General features: G+C 43.1%; 1 protein-coding gene across 3 annotated transcripts in view; it reads left to right on the top strand.

Annotated features, from left to right (window-relative positions):
- The first annotated feature begins 55 nt into the window (after positions 1-55).
- TTBK2 (tau tubulin kinase 2) overlaps positions 56-6,821 on the top strand; it is a 78,734-nt gene continuing 71,968 nt past the window's right edge. The window contains exon 1 of one of the 3 annotated variants that reach the window (XM_039328985.1): positions 56-269. The gene's annotated coding sequence lies outside the window, so the exon portion shown is untranslated. The other 2 variants (XM_039329229.1, XM_039329063.1) reach the window with 2 other exon arrangements.

Genomic DNA, 6,821 nt, shown 5'->3' with positions numbered 1-6,821 from the left:
GGGGAGAGAAGAGACAGAGAGACAACGGCCGTTCAGCGAGTGCCGCTGATTGCCTGCCTCGTCCTCCCCCTGCCCTCCCCTCCCCGTTAGTTACCCCGCCCGTCAGCTCAGGCTCCTTCAGGCTCTTTCTAAGCCTACCCTAGTCCGGTCCGGTCCCGCAGTTACCATAGAGACGGCGACGACGACTGAGGCGCCACCGCCGCCTGCTTGCAAGCCATGGGCCGGAGTCTGCTGCTGAGCTGTGCTAGGCTGAGCCGGAGGGAACCTCGGTAATAACATTCTCCTTCTTCTCCCTCCTCCTCCTTCTTCTCCTCCTTCTCTTCCTTTCTTTTGCCCGGAGGCTCCCCAGACAGAGTTTCTCTCTCGCAGGCTGACGAGGCAAGGGGCGCCGCTCGCGTTCCAGGTGAGAGCTTTCCCCGGCCCAGCGGATCAGGGCGGGGGTCGCCGAAAGAGAGAGAGTGAGAGAGAGAGAGAGGATCTTTTGTGGGCAGAGGGAACCTTGTTGACATTCCGCGGCACCGGCGGCCCAAGTGGCGAGAGGCCGCTTCTGTCGCGGCCCGGGGGGCGCAAGGGCAGCTGGCCCTTACTAAGGATGCTTTGGGGGGCGGGGGGGGAGAGAACTGGCGGCGGACGGCCCTTCTTCGCCTTGCCGTTCTGGTGTCGGGGTTGAAGCATCGTGGGGATGCGCCTTTGAAGATGGAGGGAATAGAGGGGGGGGGGATTGTCGGCGTCGGCTTCTGGCAGCCGAAGGTTGTTCGGAGACAGAGAGAAGGGCAACCTTTAGGGCAGCGATATCCAATAGCCTTCGAGATGTTGTTCAGGGGTTTTACATGCGGGGACAGAAAGGGGCGGAAATGCTGCAATGAAAAAAAAAAAAAAACAACCCTCCAAAACTTGACCCTTGCGTGGCAGGGGATCTGGCAGAGCTTGGGCCATCTTTTAATCTAGTTTTGTCGGCTGGTCCGACTCCTGTATTTCCTCTGCGTGTGCGCGCCGCAAGTGGATAATAGCAAGATGGATCGCCGAAGTTTGTTGCCTCGAACCAATGAAATTGTTGGCGATGCTAAAAACACTTAGTGAGCAGCGTTGTAAAAAAATACATTGTGGGCTTTATGCGGCGTTTATGTGAAAGATCACATTTTTATCTTAAGGCTTGATTGTTTCTACCTCTCTTTTATTGGTTGAAACTAATGCGGGTAGGCAGCTTGACTTTAAAATCAGGTAATGTTAATGCAGTTATTTCTCTTTTATTCATAGAAATAATCTGGAGGCAGATGGAGACTTGACACTAAACACTGCTGTTTCAACAAGCAGTTGCATGTTGATATAAATACAGTTATAGAGTTATCTAGTATATACTTTATTTTCAAAGTGACAGGTACGTTCTTATGCCAAAGACCTTAAAACTATCAGCTTATCTGTAGTTGGAGCAGGACAACATGTGTTTCAGAAATTACAGGATTTTCTCTTTCTGTTCAATACAGTTATGGTTTTTAATATTAGATTTTGTATCCAATCAATTAAAAGGAGTAGGTTTAGCAATATGAATTACATGATGATGATGATGATGATATTGATTCAGTTGAGTCCAGCTCTTGCCTTCTATGGGCCAGGTCTCTCCACATTTTCTAATTTTGCACTTTCTTTGAGTTTTTCTATGCTCTGTCCAGTGTCCAGCCATTGTATTCTTTAACGGCCTGGTTTCCTTTTACCATTAACTCTTCCAAACATAATTGCTTTCTCCAGTGAATTCTTCCATATGACATGGCCAAAGTAAATGAGACACAATGTGATTTTTCCTTCTAATGATATGTGTGGTGTTATGTGCTCCAGTACTTCCTTGTTAGTCATCTTTGCTGTAGCATTTTCTGCATATAATATTCAAGGTTATCTGAGAAATGCCTTCTTAAATGAATTAAGGTTTTTATAATATGAACATAAGTTCATTCTAATACATTTGAAAGTTGATTAGGAAACTTTTTCAAAAGTTGAAGATAAACAGTAAAGTGTTCATAGGTGTGTGGTTTGTAAGAAACAATGAACTGACCTGAACTTTAGCTTGACAAAACAGTTTCAGTGAAAAAAGCTCAATTATTTTCTTGCATGAATTATACTTTTTTTAAAAAAAAATTCCTCTCTTTGATTGTCAGGTGCTAGAGACCAGGGCCACTTGTGAAGGTGCAGTTAAATTGATTTATTGCTAAATAGCCTATGCACAGGAATCTTCTCAACTAATGGTTAATACCTACTTGTAGTTAGATAAGGGTCCACAGAATTCAGGGAGGGTTGTACTTAGTCTGCTTGTGGGCTAGGTAGAGATCCTAAGCTTATCCCTCTTTTAACTCAACCTCCATGTTTTGCCATTGCTTCTTCTACATTGCATTAACTTTGCTTATATTATGGAGTTTAAATAAAAGCTTGGAAACCAATTGACAAAAAGATATTTGCAATTGCAAATAGTTTCATTTATTTATTTTTCTTCCATTCAGTCATGTCTTATTCTTGGAGACTGCCTAGACAAGTCCTTGCAGTTTCTTGGCAACATTGTACTGAAGCGGTTTGCCATTGCCCCCTTCCTTGGGCTAAAGGGAAGTGACTAACCCAAGATCACCCACCTAGCTTTGTGCCTAAGATGGGACTAGAACTCAATCTCTCATTTTCTAGCCTGATGCTTTAACCACTACACCAAACTGGCTCTCATTTCTCATATTAATATTGAATAATCATGATCTGTATCAAAATAATAAGAGCCAATACTACGTCAGTGCTTCCTTTCCTACTCCTTTGGCCTCCTCCGTTCTATTATATCGGCTCTGGAGAGCCCCCTTCTCCCCCAAGAAAATATAAGATGATGGAGTGGATAGTAAAAGTCTGTTTTATTGATAAAGAGCATTTCATTAAAATGGAAAATGGAATATTAGATATATGTTTTATTTTTCACACATTTCCAGCATTGATCTTAATTTTGATCTTGATATTCTGATGCTTAAAGGTTCTTATTCGAAAGTAAGTCTCATTGATTTCAGTTTTGATCTTCCCCCAGTAAATATATCAATGTGTAAGTTGTCCAACCTTCACAAGGAAATAAGTTGTATTAGAAGTGTTTATTTTGTCCCATAATAGAATGTATTTTCATAGCTACTCTGAACTTCACCACTTAATTTATTAATAAAATATACCAGAACTTGAAATGGTCCATAAACTATGTTCTGAAATCAGGAATCTTTCCAATAAATTTATGCTTGTGGGAATAACATTTATAAATTGCTGTTTTACAGATTTGCTGTAGTATTCTCAGTAATCATGACTTTTAAGTGTTTGAGCTTTGATTCAAATCATGTGCTTTGGATACAGTAGTTGTTTTGACCTTTTTGGGATGTGAGCTTATGCAAAGAATGGAAGAAGCTCTTAAACAAATTTGTCCTGTCTGTGTGTGGGCTTGTGTTTTTTTTTTTGTGTGTGTGTGTGTGTGTGTGTGTGTGTGTGAGAGAGAGAGAGAGAGAGAGAGAGAGAGAGAGAAAGAGAGAGAGAAAGAAATTTAATTTGGTTCTACTCATTTTTTTTTCTGGAGATCAGAAAGCAAGGATGCTTACTGCATTAGGGCTATATAAATCTTTTTCAGATGTGTGGAAGTAAATTACAAAACACTTATTTTAAATTTTTAATTTTTCTGTATTTGGAGACTGCTTTGGAAGTACTTCTGTTTTTTTGTATATGGGTGTTTATATAGCCCTCTTTTCTTCAGTCCTATCCTCCATTGGTTGTGGAGACAGCCAGGAGTAGTTACCAAAATAGCCATCAAATCAGAGAAAAGATGTGGCTGCATAAAAAAAAAATGTGAAAAGAGTGCTTTATACATGCATCCATATTTTTCTGAAACACCTCTTCCAAAGGATTTGCAAAGCCTTACTAGATACTCTAATAATAAAAAAATTATATTAGGAATGATGTAAAAAAATTATAGGTATTATGGCCTGTTATAAGGCAGTAAAAATAAAAATGGTTTGTAGGATTTAATAACTGATCCCAAGAAAGAATTTGGTATATGATGAAGTTGAGGGAAGAGAACGTAATTTTTAAAGGGGAAATATGAGAATACATAAAACAGAATAAAAAGAGAAAGAACAGTTTTGATTAATCAATTATATGAGTTGTTTCCATGCTGGAAAATGTAAACACGTATCTTGCAAGGAAACATTTATGTATTTCATTTATATACTGTAACATGTGCTCTGAACCATGAGGCCAGCCTGCAGTAGTTTGCAATAGAACATAATGACAATCAAAATAAAATAGTATCCATAACAAATATCACAATGCAATCTAAAATCATCAGGATTATAATTACTTAGCATCCAGCAATAACCATTAAAATGCTGTGGTAGAGCTCCATTTTCATTGCTTTTTTAAATATCAGGAGGGACAACACCATATGAATCTCTAGAGCAGTGGTTCTCAACCTTTTTAATGCCGCAACCCCCAACCGGTCGTAGTTGAGGACTACTCAACCGGTCAATTGGTGCAGCACCGTTTGCAGAATGGGACTTTTGGCGGGCTTAGCAGGGCAGAGACAGCCTGGACAATTCCTATTGGTTTTTGAAAGCCAATAGAATTAGACTCTATTCAAGAGAGTCTATTCTATTGGCTTTCAAAAGCCAATAGAATAAAAGGGAGTAGCACAGCTAAGGAAAAGGGGAAAAAAATGGCAGACTGCATTGTTTGGCGACCCCTGTGAAATGGTCGTTCGACCACAAATGGGGTCCCGACCCACAGGTTGAGAACCACTGCTCTAGAGGGAGACTTTTCCAAAGAATAGATGCTGTCACGAAGAGCCATTGACACTTGCCCCCTTTTCTGAACCTCTCAAAGTTAGGGGAGATAGCTTTCAAGATTTCCATGCAGGAAAGATAGTCAAGACTAATAAGTTTAATTTGAAGCAGATGATTACCTGAGATGACAAGCTTTTAATGTTAAAATCATAACTTGGAATTATACTCCAAAGCCTATGGTTAGCCTATGCAGAACCCTCAGCATCTGTGTAATGTGCAAGTAAAAGTAATGGCTATTATCTAATGACAGGCAGGCTGCTACTTGTTGAACCAACTGTGGCTCCTGACAGTCTTCATGTAGAGTCAATTAAAGCGATATGTACAGATGGTGACAAGAGTGTGAGTCACTGTTGTCAGGCTTATTTCTCCAGAAAGGCTGAAACTGGCATACTAGCAGTAGCAACTTGTTTCTTCCCATCCAGGCCCTGATAGTCAACAAGAATTAGGTCAAGATTTCTACTGCTTCAACAACCCAGTGCAGGGTTCCATGCCCTGGTCTAAAATTTGACTAAAAAGAGTCCAGGTAATTCCATTTCCCCTATATATGTTGTTGGAAACTTACCAATTATCTTCTCCATTTAGGAACAGTTAGAGATTGGACAGCAGTTGTCCACTATGGCTGGATCTACAGAATATCTCTCCAGGAGGAGCCACTTCTTTCAAGGTGACAGCCACCATCTCCTTTCCCAGTGAAGTGTTGACAATTTTGCTGATCCACCCAGTCACATATTTAATGGTTTTATATGGGAACTAGGTGAATTGTGGGTCCAATACACATATGGCAGACATACTACCCTGTTTTTTACTTCCTATCCAGAATTCTTCAATGTGGTGTTTAGATTTGAGGTTGCTGTGAATGTTTTATTTTTTTTCCAAAATAACTATTTGCTCAAATAACTCCCAGAACCTCATTGCTTTTTCTCACTCTTCACAAGGGAGAATTGCAAATGCTTTGCCATCTTTATTTCCATAGTTTAGGCTCAAAATTATCTCAAATGCATGTTTGGTAAATTCACTTCTGATCTTCCTTTACTAGATTTAAGCTTCTCTTTTGCTATTGCATCTCCCAAAGCTCCTCAGTAAACCTGGCAATTGAAATTATATAATTATATCATTTATGCTAGGGGCGTCAAACTCGATTTCATTGAGAGCCACATCAGCTTTGTGATTGCCCTTGGGCTGGGTGGGCATGGCTGGCTGACTGTGGCGTGGGTGGGGTGGGCGTGGGTAGCTTGATGTTGCTTGTGTCAGGGCACCTGTGGGGCGCTGGGCGGGATCCAGGTGGTCTCTGGCAGAGGGGGCAGGACCAGGGCGGGCACTGGGGCCTGATCCAGCAGAGGAGTCTCATTATCCCTCTTGGACCACATGGAGAATACCCGGATGGCAGTTCAGGCTGCCTGGAGCCCTGGGCAGTGGGCGCCTGGTCCGGCCCTTGAATTCCTGGGGCACCGGGACCCCATGACCCGATCACACTTGCCTCCTCAAGGTTACTGCTGCTGTGCCCCCTTTCCTAGCCCGGGCTGGGTTTCCTGGGCAGGAGGGTGCGAAGGTGCGGCTGGGCTCCTGGATGGGATTGCTGCTGCCACAGCTGCAGAGAAAAGCAAAGCAAGGTGAGGCAGATGGTAGGGTGGGGGTGGCCTGGCTGCAGTGGCTGCAGGGCCCTGAGGTGCACGGTGCATTGTGTGTGGAGCAGCTCTGGGGCTGGGTTTGGGTAGGGAGGGGAGTCCTGGCTGCCTCTTTGGAATGAGCGCTCTTCATGCTTCCTGTTCACCAGGGCCGTAGGGGGTATGGAGGCAGGTGGGAGGCTCATCCCGCTTGTGCGCCAGAGCTGGAGGATAGGATTGGATGGTGGGGGCTGAGCAGGCAGAGGCCGTGGCGGTGATTATGATTGGTTGGGCTGCCTTGCTGTGGCCCCACTGTCTGGAGAGGCAGGCTGATCATATGCCTCACCCCAAGCCCCTCTGCCTCCACCTGCCATTTGGAGGGCCGACC

The sequence above is a fragment of the Crotalus tigris genome, unplaced genomic scaffold, assembly GCF_016545835.1.
Source record: "Crotalus tigris isolate CLP2741 ecotype Arizona unplaced genomic scaffold, ASM1654583v1 scf7180000017545.3456711, whole genome shotgun sequence".
Classification (NCBI taxonomy): Eukaryota; Metazoa; Chordata; class Lepidosauria; order Squamata; family Viperidae; genus Crotalus; species Crotalus tigris.
The sequence above is the reverse complement of the archived record's forward strand: the minus strand, read 5'-3'. Positions and strand labels throughout refer to the sequence as shown.